The sequence below is a fragment of the Cavia porcellus genome, unplaced genomic scaffold (genome assembly GCF_034190915.1).
Source record: "Cavia porcellus strain 051 isolate PalLab524CR breed Dunkin Hartley unplaced genomic scaffold, mCavPor4.1 scaffold_6, whole genome shotgun sequence".
Classification (NCBI taxonomy): domain Eukaryota; kingdom Metazoa; phylum Chordata; class Mammalia; order Rodentia; family Caviidae; genus Cavia; species Cavia porcellus.
In genome coordinates, this window is record NW_026947489.1 from 13,845,969 (window position 1) to 13,858,326 (window position 12,358).

Sequence of the window (12,358 nt, forward strand, 5' to 3'; positions counted from 1 at the left end):
ACTGTCTTTATATAGGCAGGCAACCTTGTCCAAATGTTAATGCACGTGAACTAGGAGTGTAAGTCTTACAAAACAGAAGAGCTTAATGTGTGGCTCCACACACTACACACTGCAAGGTCACCACACTTTGACCTCAAAAGTAATAAATACCATGTTTTCCATAACTTATCACATTATGTTTGAGTGTGTGCATATTTTGTTAGGTAGAAATTTTTGTTGGACTAAGTGTATGATAAGACAGAAAAGCTGAGAAGTGTGCTGGTAACATTTAAAGGGTTGACTGTGTCTGTCAGTGACAGTTGATCAAACGGTTCCACATGTGCCTTCACCAGCAATGGAGACATTTTGAGAAATGTTCACTCTGATGGTGGGAGCTGACCCTGTTTCTGTCTCTGTCTCTCTGTGTCTCTCTCTGTTTCTGTTCTGTCTGTCTCTGTCTCCATCTCACCCCTGTCTCTGTCTGTCTGTCTGTCTCTCTGCTTTTTTGGTGCCATGAGGTAAGCAGTGTTTCACTGTGTTCCTGCTGTGATGTCTCAACTGTGTTCTAAGAGACCATGGACTGAAACTTCTAAATGCATGAGTCTTAATCAATTTCTCCTCCTTTTAAATTGATTCCCTCAGGTATTTGGTCACAGTGATTGGAAACTAACAAGGGAAAAATTCAACAGACAGAGATGACAATGGTAAATATCTATGCACCAAATATTGGTACATTCAGTCTCATAAAGCAAAAACTTCCAGGCTTAAAATGACAGAATTTTAGTGGGAGACATCAATACCCACCTCTTACAACTAGATAAGCTAATCAGACAATAAAATTAACAATGAAGCATCAAAACTAAATCACACCACTAAACAAGAGAATTCAACAGATCTACAGAAGAAATCATCTAACATCACCAGGGTACATACTTTTTTCAACACCACATAGAACCTTTTATACAACAGACTATATCTTTGGCCATAAAACATGCTTAAATAAGTAAAAGAGAATTGAAATAGTCCTCTAGATGCTATCATAGCAGAATGAAGCAATAAATCAATACTAAAAGAAGCTTCAATTATGCAATACATAAACATATTTACATAATAAATTATGCAGACACAAGGAAATTAAATAATATATTATTGAATAATAGATGGATTACCGAAGAAATCAATAAGTTCCTACAATCAAATGACAATGGCAGCACAATGCTCCAAAACCTATAGGATACAATGAAATCATTTTTAAGAGGGAAGGAAGCTTATACTAAAGAGAATAGAACTATCCCAAATAAACAGCCTAATGGTGCATCACAAAGACCTAGAAAGACGAGATCAACCCAAACCTGAAACTCTTCGAAAGGAAGATGTTATAAAGATCAGCAAGGGAAAGAATGAACTTAAAAGAAAAATACAATGATTAATGAATCAGAATGAGTTCTTCTACAGGAGAAGAAGGGGAGCTAGGGATGATGGGTAGGGACAGTGGGGAGAGAGGAGAAGCAGCAAGGATCAAGGGGTGCTCGGTACATGTGCCCAGTATCCCATGGTGAGTGGATTTATTATGTATGGAGAACACACGCTAATAAAAATCCAAGAAAAACATATTTAAACATATTATCTACTGTTACTGCTATTTAACAAATAGACAGGATATCCAATGATGGGCGTTTTTGCCTCTGGGTGGTAGAAGGAGAGAGAAGCTTGCCCAACTCTTGGCTGGTGCCCCTCACCTCCTTCTGTTGAGAGGAGGGTCTTAGCAGCTTCAATATGAACACCCACCTACTCTTCCAAATCCTGCCACCTCCAACCCTGAGGGATGCTCTTCACCAAAGACACACTCAGGGGACTCAAGTATCTAGCTTTATTTTTTTAGTGAATGCAAGGAAATAACACTTTTGCTTCTTCTTAGTGGATAGAGGACATATGGAAAACATGTGGTGGGCAAGGTACTATATTATAAGGTATGTGCCTTAAAACTGGTTAAGCTAGGGACCCAGGGTGCCAGTCTGTAGTAGAGAACATCTCAGCAGGGGGAGAACCCTGAGATTGATCCCCAGCAGCATCCATGCCATATACCAAGCTGTATATTTAGGTCATGCATTTTTATGCATATGTTATACTCAGTTATAAAGCCGTCATTGTTCTTTTTTTCTTAGTGACTGATAGATTACTTCCATCAAACGTAAAGTTCTACAAGTTCATAGTGCCACTTAAAAAAAGAAACTTCATTACTCACTTTTAGAAATTCCTAGGCAGTAGATTCTTTAATTCTGAAAAATACAATCAAGAGATAAGAAATCTAAATGAATGCGACCAAAATTTCCCATTTCTTTGTGACTCCACAGCACAGATTTAGCTGAAAGACAGGACAGTGGTTGATTAATTTAGCCCATCCATTTCCTTCCAGCTGCAGCGACTCCAGAACAAATGACAGGGACCCTGACAGTGCCAGGGATATGGCCTGGACACACATGGGGGCCAGATAGGGCTCAACAACAGATGGAACTGGCTTTTCCTCAACAGGGATGCTGACTGATCCCACAAAGCAAAAAACCGAAGTGAAATTAAGCAAGAAGAGAAAAAGATAACAGCTTGACTCTACATCAGCTTTATTCAGAGAAAGCCTAGATCAGGAGCTTTCTACACTGGAAGTATTCGCCATCAGGTAACAACGCTAGAGAGACAAGTATTGTAAAACAGTAAAACAGTTGTAAAACGCTGTAAAACTGTAAAACAGTTTTATCTGATTATAAAATGTCATTTCAGGTACTTCATCTATGGTATATATAAAATCGATATCACCCAAAGGATAATGTCATTTGGCGAGAATTAACTATCATTCTCAGATTGGGTGGGGCTTCTAAACCAGGTCTCTTGGAATAGTCCTTGTTGAATTCTGCCAAATACCATTCTTAGCCCTACCTCTTATCAGAGTGAGTAACTGGTGACCAGAAATCGGTCAAGCAGCTTATTAGCAATTGGCAATTGTAGATTCGAACCCAACTGTGTCTGGCTCCAATATTTTGTTGATAAACTCCAGGACATTTTGTCTGTCTGTCTGTCCGTCTGTCTCTGTCTCTGTCTCTGTCTCTGTCTCTCTCTCTCTCTCTCTCTCTCTCTCATTCTCTCTCTCTAGCCATGAGGAAGAAGTTTCAAGTTATGAGAAAAACCTGTGGCGTTTAATTTCCAATAATAGAAAATAATTTCTATTATTTTTATAATCATTATGTGCTGCATTCCCTCCATCTCATTCTACAATGCTAAGGTTACTTGACAGTCAGGGATAAAAGTGATATTGCTTAGAAAATGAAGCTATAAGCCAATATGAAAAAAAGTCTGATGAAAAGTATGTGTAATTTAGGTCTGGGGAATTAGCTTCCCCAAAAATGACTTTTGCAAGTCACGTAGAGTGTTTCAATCCGTCATTTTGTATTGACCTTCACAAGACTAGAATATATTGCTATGGACTTGTGAAGCTTATGAGAATGATACTAAAGGTAGTAATATTTTAAAATCTTATTTTATATCTACTTCAATTTTTACTCCACTGTGTACAATTATTGGAAGCAATGATATTATGGCAGATTCTTACATACCTATCAGTTTTCTATTAATTAGACTTTACCAAAGTTAATTCAATAAATCATTGTTAATATAGAAGTTTTATTTAGAGAACAAGCAAAGATTATATATTCAGATGGAGAGTTTCCTCACCATTTCCATGCTGAGTAGCAGATTTTCCTTGAACATTTTATGCAAGTGTATTGAAGGACTAGCATTCAATTTATTAGAGTTTGTATACCCAAGTTGAATTAGCAACAACTTGCTTTAATTAAATCTTACATCGTTGAGTATAACTCTTCTATAACCTATTTTGTCTATTTTAATTTTCACCCCTCAATAACCTCACAATGGAAATTAATCTTCTTTAATGTGTGATAAGTTTTGTTTTGTTGGCTCGGAGAATTCAGTTCTGCCTACTTCGCTTTTTAGTCATTTGTTCTCCACTAATGTTGGAAATAATAAATTTCTGAAATAATTAATGACATGTTACTTCCAAAAAGCATTTAAGCAATACAAACATTGTCACCGTCTTTGGAAAACACTAGGCTATGTGGTACACAACATTAGCATCTTCTAGGCAAATGGAAAATTATAAATTACAGCACTTCAATATTTCTAACTAAATTTTTAAATGCAAATTGCTTTATAATCTCCAATAAAATACTCAAAAATTTATGTCTAGGACTATTTTTTTTTCATTTTTCAGATTTACTGAACTACATTATCATTTATTAAAGCAATCAAACTTTTTGGACTTTTCTTTTCCATTTTAACAGATTAACTGATATACATAGCCATCTATTTGTAAACAAACTAGAACAAAGAAAATCCCCTCCAAAAATGTCTTCTGAATAAAAACAATGGGTAGGGAATATACATCTCATATTACTGCTAGCTTCTTTTGATTTGCTGCATTCCATGGGAGAAGAAAATCAGAAAAACAAAAGCAACACAAAAGGAAGAAAAACTTAAAGCTGTAAAACAGAAGCAGAAGTGATAACTGACTTTGTGAATCTGAGAACAGGGAATCCTGAGTTCACTAAAAACAAGAACTCATGGTCCCAGATGCCTACAAATGTCACAGTTGGGAGTAAAAATTTAAAATAAAAGGTGAAGATACAGTACAGAAGAGACCTGCAGCCACTGACTGCAGACTGTAGAAAGTTTAGTGAAGATTTAGTGACAACTACCTTGAAAATTAAAACTAAGGAGGAAACAGAAAAATGCAATTTTTAGCATTAAGAACAATAGAGATTGACCTAAGACAATAATATTTACTTCTTAGACCAGGCCTCAGTAGGACTGATTGGTAACAGTATACACACAATATTAATTCAACAAAAATTGCAATATAACCGTCTTCAGAAAATTAGGGTATGGAGATAATGAGGACAGGGATAGTAAGATGAGATATGTCTTCTTGAAAGTGAATAGATTATGTGAGAAACTAAATACTGCTAAGAAGAAAAAAGTAATAGTATATTAAAGGATAAAATGAAATCTGAAAGCATACAAGATAAAGATAGAAAGTATTTGACTTCAGAAAAGAGGAAATGGGTGAGGGGTACAATCAGGGATGTATATGCTTCATATTTCACAACTAAATGTTTAGAACTATGTTTGGTAAAATTATACTACTTACAACCTGAAGTGTATATAATATATTTAATTTGGAGACCAAGACAGACTATCCAAGATTTAATCTGTAGAGAATAAGGAAATTTCAAGTCATTCAGAATATTTAATAATTGATGCTCTCAATCTGTTAAGAATTAAATATATGCTTTCTAATAAACACTATAAATCTCCTTAATAGTGTACAAATATACATCTAAAATCTCCTATAGTTTTAGTAATTATTTAGCTATGACAATGAAAGAGAACATAGAAGTTAAATTCATCAAACAATGTTACCAGCACAGAGTGATTGAAATATACATAAAAGGAAATTTTTTTATTTTTAAGACTAAGAAATTATAATAGCTACATGAATGAAAATCACTTAATATTATAAAGCTCATAATTACATTAGATTTTAAACAAATGTAGACCAATTCACTCACATAAATTTATGCATTTAATTCAATAAATAGATGAGGGGGATTTTCATCAGGTGTTTAACAACTGACAATCAGAGGTGAAGGATACAGTCAAGGTGTCTATCTTTTAAGTCTGATCATCCAATCACAATGAAAGCCTCGGCTTCACAGAAACCTTTTAAAATTTCCATAACTTCTAATCTCTTTTCACCAATCGTCAACATCATTTAGGTCACAAGATCTATGGCACTAAGTGTAGAAAACCTCTTTTAATTTAGGAACAGTTCATTAGAAAGACAATAGAAAAAGCATATAGGAAGATCTACATACATGAAAATAATTCTTTCTCAAGTGTTCCTTAAAGCTTACCTGGAATCTAGAATCCATTTCTCTATAGAAATAGTACTCAACTGAGAACAGCTAACCTCTGGAGGTAAAAGTGCTTGCTAATCTTGGGCACATACAACTTACCCATTTTTTATTGGCAAAACTCATGCATGTATTTGTATATGTAATAAAAAATAATAAAGTCAATTGGAGAAGTTAGAAGTATTTCTTATTTTTACTACTTTCTAAACACACAAAATACTCACAATATAGGCATAAGCATAGAGATTTCACAGTAACTTTTCATCCCAGGATAAAAATTCAATATTTGATGGTACATTATTTTCTTATTCCCACCAATATTTTTGTGTGAACTGCATTTTATGTTTGGGGTATATATTAAATCCTATGGGCATGAATGATTAACTTCAAGATAAAATGAAAAAAAAGACTTCGATGTAAACTTAACATGAATCAATTAAAATAAAAATCTTTCAGAGAAAAAAGTTTGCAAGCATTAATTTGGATCAGATAAAAGTTTTTGAAATACTCTAACATGCGAAGACTTTCTTGGACACAGTATTCCAAGTGTGTCATTTTCTCATTTCAAAGAAAAGGAATTCTTTCATAAATGCCCTGCTCTAAAATGTGGAAGAACAATTTCCGTTGCAAAGTAGGTTGTACAGACCCTCTGCGCTCTTCCTTAAATTATTAATTTGGTTAATCAGTGCATGCTCTTCTCAGATATTCTAAAGGGAGACTGGTCCCACTCCCTGTCCAAAATTCCAGATGATACTAATTAGCAAATTTTTATATTTAAAATGAAAGTAGTATTAAACCCAGTCAATATTCAATTCTTAAAGAAAACCTGCCGTAGGGTGTAAACTATTTACAAGAAAAATTCTTGTATACTACTGCAGATTCACAAAGGACGTGGATCTAGAGCCTACTTCATGTACAATTGTGTAGTGGAACAAAGTCTACTGCTACCTCTAAAATCCACCACAAAGAATATTTTAAGGTGTGTGATTAGGACATCTGCCTTAAATCCTTGGAAAGGTTTATTTATTTATTTATTTAAGTTCATTGGGAGAAGTCTTCTGGCTGTTGCTGTTTTTTAATCAAAGCTATTTTGCTAAATTGCCTTCCAAGCAGACCTCTGAATATTAGCAGTCCTATCTGGTTCTGGCCTGTCGCAATTTGAATATTAACAGTGGTAGTTTTACAGCAGGTCCATTCTGAGTAATGCATTGCACCTCTCACAGCTCAGCCATCATTTCTTCCCCTCCTCAGCTGGCCCTGGCCCTCAGAATGTTTGCGTGGTGTCACCGTGGATGTGCTCAGAGCAGAGTTATATGGCATCATTTGGAGAAACATTGCGTTAATAACCAGAGTTCAAGGGCAAAGGATATAAACGGAGCAAATTACAAGTCTGAACAGATATATAGCTTTTGCTAAAAGGGACATGGGCTGCTACTTTATTTACTGGGCACTGGTGCTTTTGTGGCTGGTGCCAGAACCGAGGAAGGCGTTTTTAAATGACCACATCACAGCTTAAGAAAATAACACACATTTTCAGCCTAGAATGAAAGCTAGTGCAAAGATCAACGATTCTGAGTTTACTAACAAGACAATACAGTTTACTATAACATACCTTAAGCTTCTGGGGTAATTTCTTAGATGATAATATCATTTTATGTGCCACCATGGAGGGAAACCAGAAGGTTGCTGTAAACCTCAATTCAAAAAATCATTTCTAGACGCCACTTAACCCAGTTTTACCAGGGATTACTTACTGTGCTTATTGTAACCATTTTAACCAGAATCCTCACCTTAGTTCACAATTAACACTACAAAAGATTGATTTGTGGAAATGCTAGCATTTTTTACGTTGATTTCTGAGTTACTTCAAAAACTGTGTAAGAAAATTCCAATAAAGGAAGAAAAATCAATTTTAAGAGGAAACCCAAAGAGCAACTTCAGTAATTACCAAAGAAAATGAATATCAAAAAAATCATTTCAGCTTGCTGCATTAACAAATAATCTTACTAATTATAATATCAAATAACACTGAGTATACTTTAAAATATAATGTATACATTGTATACATTTCTTTATGCAATGTATGCATATGCCAAAACATCATGTTGTATACCTTGAGTGTATAACTATTTATATATCAATTTTACCCCAATAAATCTAAAAAGTGGGTTACAATATTTTTTTATTGGCAAGAGAGAATATACAATTTTTTTTTATTTTGAAAAGTACTTGGAAAACTATAAAAACTACCAAAAATATTTCAGAAACCATGGCTCATTTATTGCAGTGTAAAACATATGAAATTATTTCAAAAAAATTTTAAGATAACCTTTAATATATTGTTTATTTTTACTGAAATATAAAAACAATGTAAGCATCAAGCCCTATGGAAATAAGTAAATTGCATGTTCACTGAATGAAATATTATACTGCTACTAAAACCAATTAATATGGCTATCTTCAAATAATACTAAAAACGCTTCTGACATATGAATAATCCACATGATTCAAACATCCTCTTTTATAAATACTGAAACATACATGAATTTCATTGAAATGTGCATTTTTGCCTATGCTATTAGCCTGATAGGATTCTTAGATTTCTTTCTAAACTTGCTGGTATATTATTAAAATATGATATTTGAGGGAAAAATACATGTATGTATACACTGTTTCTACCACAGTAAGATAACATGCACCTTTGGACACGCCTACGCTTGCTTATGCTCTGGGAAACAAGGCTTCAGTTCTTGCATGGTGTTGGTGGGGATGTTAAAGGCTAAGCAGACAGACTAAAGCAATGTTTTCCTCATCCGAAAACAGCCAACTGTTTCTCTAAACTTTTTGCTCTCAGAGGCAAATGAATCCCACAGACGCAGGATGGGCTTTTTCCTTGACATGAGATATATCACCTTCAGCAGGAGAAATGCTCACAGTGAATGGGCCTGTCCTTCAATTGCCAAAGAAACAGGTGACAGAATAGCTCACGCCAGCCCTGTTTCTGTGGTGGTTCATGACCTACTTCTTGCTGTCTGTCTGTCTGTCTCAATCCCTCCTCTCAGCCTAATGAGTTTTCAAAAGGACAGTTCTTAAAGGGAATTGCCCAAAACCACATGCTCTCTTCTTTTTGCAAGGCCAAACAAAGCATATTCAAATTGCTCACGATTTTTAAACATATAGAAGCCACAAAAATTATGAAAAATTTTACACACTGCAATGTACAAAATGTATAGCTCCAACAGGGCCTTCTATTTTATTTTATTCTATATAAGAAAAGTTATATCAGATACAATAGCCAATTGTTGTACATTTTATTCTACTTAGAATATTTAAAATACAGTCCCCCTTTTTAAACCAATTTCCTTTTTGTAAATAAAACAACTGGGCTAAACTAAAAAATGTGCATGCTGTACAATTTACCAATTCAAAATGCAGGATTTAGGTGATGTTAACACGTTGACAAATCTGTACAACTGTAACCACAATCAAAATTAAGTCATTTTTCTTATCCTAAATCAGAACACTCTACCTATGAGCTACCATCTCCCACTCCCTCCCCTCCAAATTCAGGCAACTACTGAGCTACTCTATTTTCAGACATTTTCATATTCTGGATTTTTTTTTCCCTTCAAAATAGACCATATTCAAAACAACAATTTTAAAGCCAATTTTCTGTACTTTTAATACTGCTTGAAAAGTTAAAAAAAAAAAAAGTTGTATCTCGGTGGGTCTGATCTATTCTTTCTCAGATTTGGAAAGGCGTCACTGACACTGACAATGACAAGAATTTTAAACTTGGGAAACGGGGGCTGATGCAGGGTTCTGAGGGCGAAATGATTTGTCAAACATCCGTCGGAAATTATGCGGGGCTCTCTTCCCCTCCACTTTCCCATAGTGCGTGTTCCTTTCTCCCACAGAGATGAAATAGAAACTAATGTTCAAAATCTGTGCGTTCCATGCCCGATGCTTTTGTGCAGGCATCTTGCTCCCGGAGACGGGCACCTAGCAGCGATGCTACGTGGATATTTGCAGAGCTGGCGCCGGGGCTCCCACCCGAGCCGCAGACCGCCCGTCCGCCACCCGCCACCTGCACCGCAGGCAGCTGCGGCCAGTGGGCGCCAGGTGGGACCACACCTGCAGGGCAGGGCGCCCGCGCTTCCTGTGCTCCAGGCGCTGCTGAGCCTCTGCGTTCTCCGGGACCACTGCGTGACAGGTAGGCTGCTGATAGGGATCCTGCTTGCCTTGAGCCAGCGGCTGGCATGGCACAGGGTGTGGCGGCTGCTGGAATTTGGAAGACCAGATCCCCCCTTAACCAACAGACCTGGTATGCAAGGGGCCGGCCTTTCGCGGATCTGAAGGCCGAGCAGCCCTCTTCCTCTGGAGGTTTCGCTTGTAAAAAGTGAGGGATCCCTACGCTTACCTTGGAAGGGAAGCGGGCTGAGAATGTGTTAGGGAGGGAACGTGTGGCCTCTGGTCTGCGGCACTTTCTGGTACTAATCCAGGATGGAGTTCGCAAGCCAAGCACTGCCCTGAGACCAAATGACAACATCAAGATTAAAGATCTCCATAGGATAAAAATCCCACCCCAATAGGAAACCTGACCTAGACCCCAAAGGGTCATAAAATCAGATGGTAATAATTAAAACAAACAAGCAAACCAAATAAAAAAGAAAGAAAGAAAGACAAAGAAAGAAAGAAAGAAAGAAAGAAAGAAAGAAAGAAAGAAAGAAAAAGAAAGAAAAGATAGATCCACAGTACCACAAAACGACAGGGATTATTTTCCAAGTAAGCAAATTATTTGTAATGCCAACACCTTGACTTTGTGGGCTTACAGGCGGCTAACAGCAGTTTGGCATTCCTGAGCTATTGATTGCCTGGGTGTAAGCTAAGATAAACCCTGTCCACATGTTATGGATTTTATAGTGGGACTCAGTATCTCCCTTTGACTTAAGGGATCCTAAAATACCTAGTCTACCATGTAATTTGAGAACTGCTTATAACAAGCAGAATCAGAAGTGCGACCAATAAACCCTTCCCCAACATGTTCCAAGACTGTGTCCAGCAGAGGTGAGTTACACTGGTGAGAGGCCTTGGAAAACAAGTCTTCTTGAAGAGGTTTCAAGGTTTCTTAGAAGTCTGTATTTCTTTAACAATAAAAGTGGCCACAGCCATAGGGATCACCCTCAACTCCCTGCCCCTGTTATGCTCCTGAATTATAAATCATAAAAGAGAGAAACCATAGCTTCACTTCTGCTACCTCTGACAACTGACTCTGATAATGCCAGAAAAGAAGAGAAAAAACCAAGTTAGAAGTGAGCCACATCACTGCAGAAAGAGGAGGTGAAGCTTGAGGTCCTCCTGTCACTCGGTTTCTTTTTTCTAGGTCAGTCTCCCCTCCCTGGGAGTGATATTTGTTTGTTTGTTTGTTTGTTTGTTATGTACTAATACCGAGATCAGTATTCTCATGGAACTGTTTTGAGGTGCTCTCAGAGCATAAATACTTAGGAAAACTCTACCCATCGTGGAAGGCACAACCCAATAGCTGCACATCTCAATTCTGTTGTATTTCATGGAATGCATGAGTGGAATTCATGGAATATTATTCTGATCTGTTCTAAAAGATAGTTATTACTCCCCACTCTTGCAAATGCAGATTCCATAATGTGTCTATGAGCCTCCCTTTCTCTCTCTCTCTCTCTCTCTCTCTCTCTCTCTCTCTCTCTTTCTCTCTCTTTCTGTGTGTGTGTGTGTGTGTGTGTGTATGTGTGTGTGTGTCTCCCTCTCTCTCTCCTTCTCTCTCCCTCTCTCATGTGTATCTCAGTCCTGTTCATATTCTGGTCTATTCTTTCTGGCTGCTAGAAGCTTATCATTCTCACTTAAATGTCTTGAGAGTAGGTTTTTTTGTTTTCCAGTGAAACACCTGTTTGTCTGATTATTTGAACTTGGAGGGTAGAGAGTAAGTCACAGACTTGCTGCGACATGCTGAAGACTCAGGCATTCTCAGAGCTCCGTGTATGTGCATGTGGTCGCAGAGGGAACCTGTTAGGTCCGTGGCCTGCATTCATCTGCGGGGGGCCGTGCTGAGGTGCTCTGCACTGATAGCACACATCTGGCTGCACACCTTGTATGAGTGGAACATTCTTCCCGTTCACCAGAGTGAAACTGAAGTTTCTCTCTGTTTTGGCTTTCTTGCCCATAGTGCCTAGCAGCATTGCAGTTTGGGGTTGTATTACACACTTTTCCTTGAGAGATAGATAACCCCTTCTTTGATCGCACATCCTGACCTTTTATGGGTGTTGATCATTGATCTTGGTCAAGGCTGGATAGGAAGCTCTTGACTCTGACAGGTTCCTCTGCTGCCAACACCACAAGGAAATTCAATTTCTGCATCCTCAAAG

General features: G+C 37.2%; 1 long non-coding RNA gene across 2 annotated transcripts in view; it reads left to right on the top strand.

Moving 5' to 3' along the window:
* Window positions 1-10,015: 10,015 nt before the first annotated feature.
* The window catches only part of LOC134476367 (uncharacterized), a 68,775-nt gene continuing 66,432 nt past the window's right edge, over window positions 10,016-12,358 (top strand). For both annotated transcript variants that reach the window (XR_010047945.1, XR_010047946.1), the window contains exon 1: window positions 10,016-10,173. This is a non-coding gene — a long non-coding RNA (uncharacterized LOC134476367). The remainder of the gene's footprint in view (window positions 10,174-12,358) is intronic.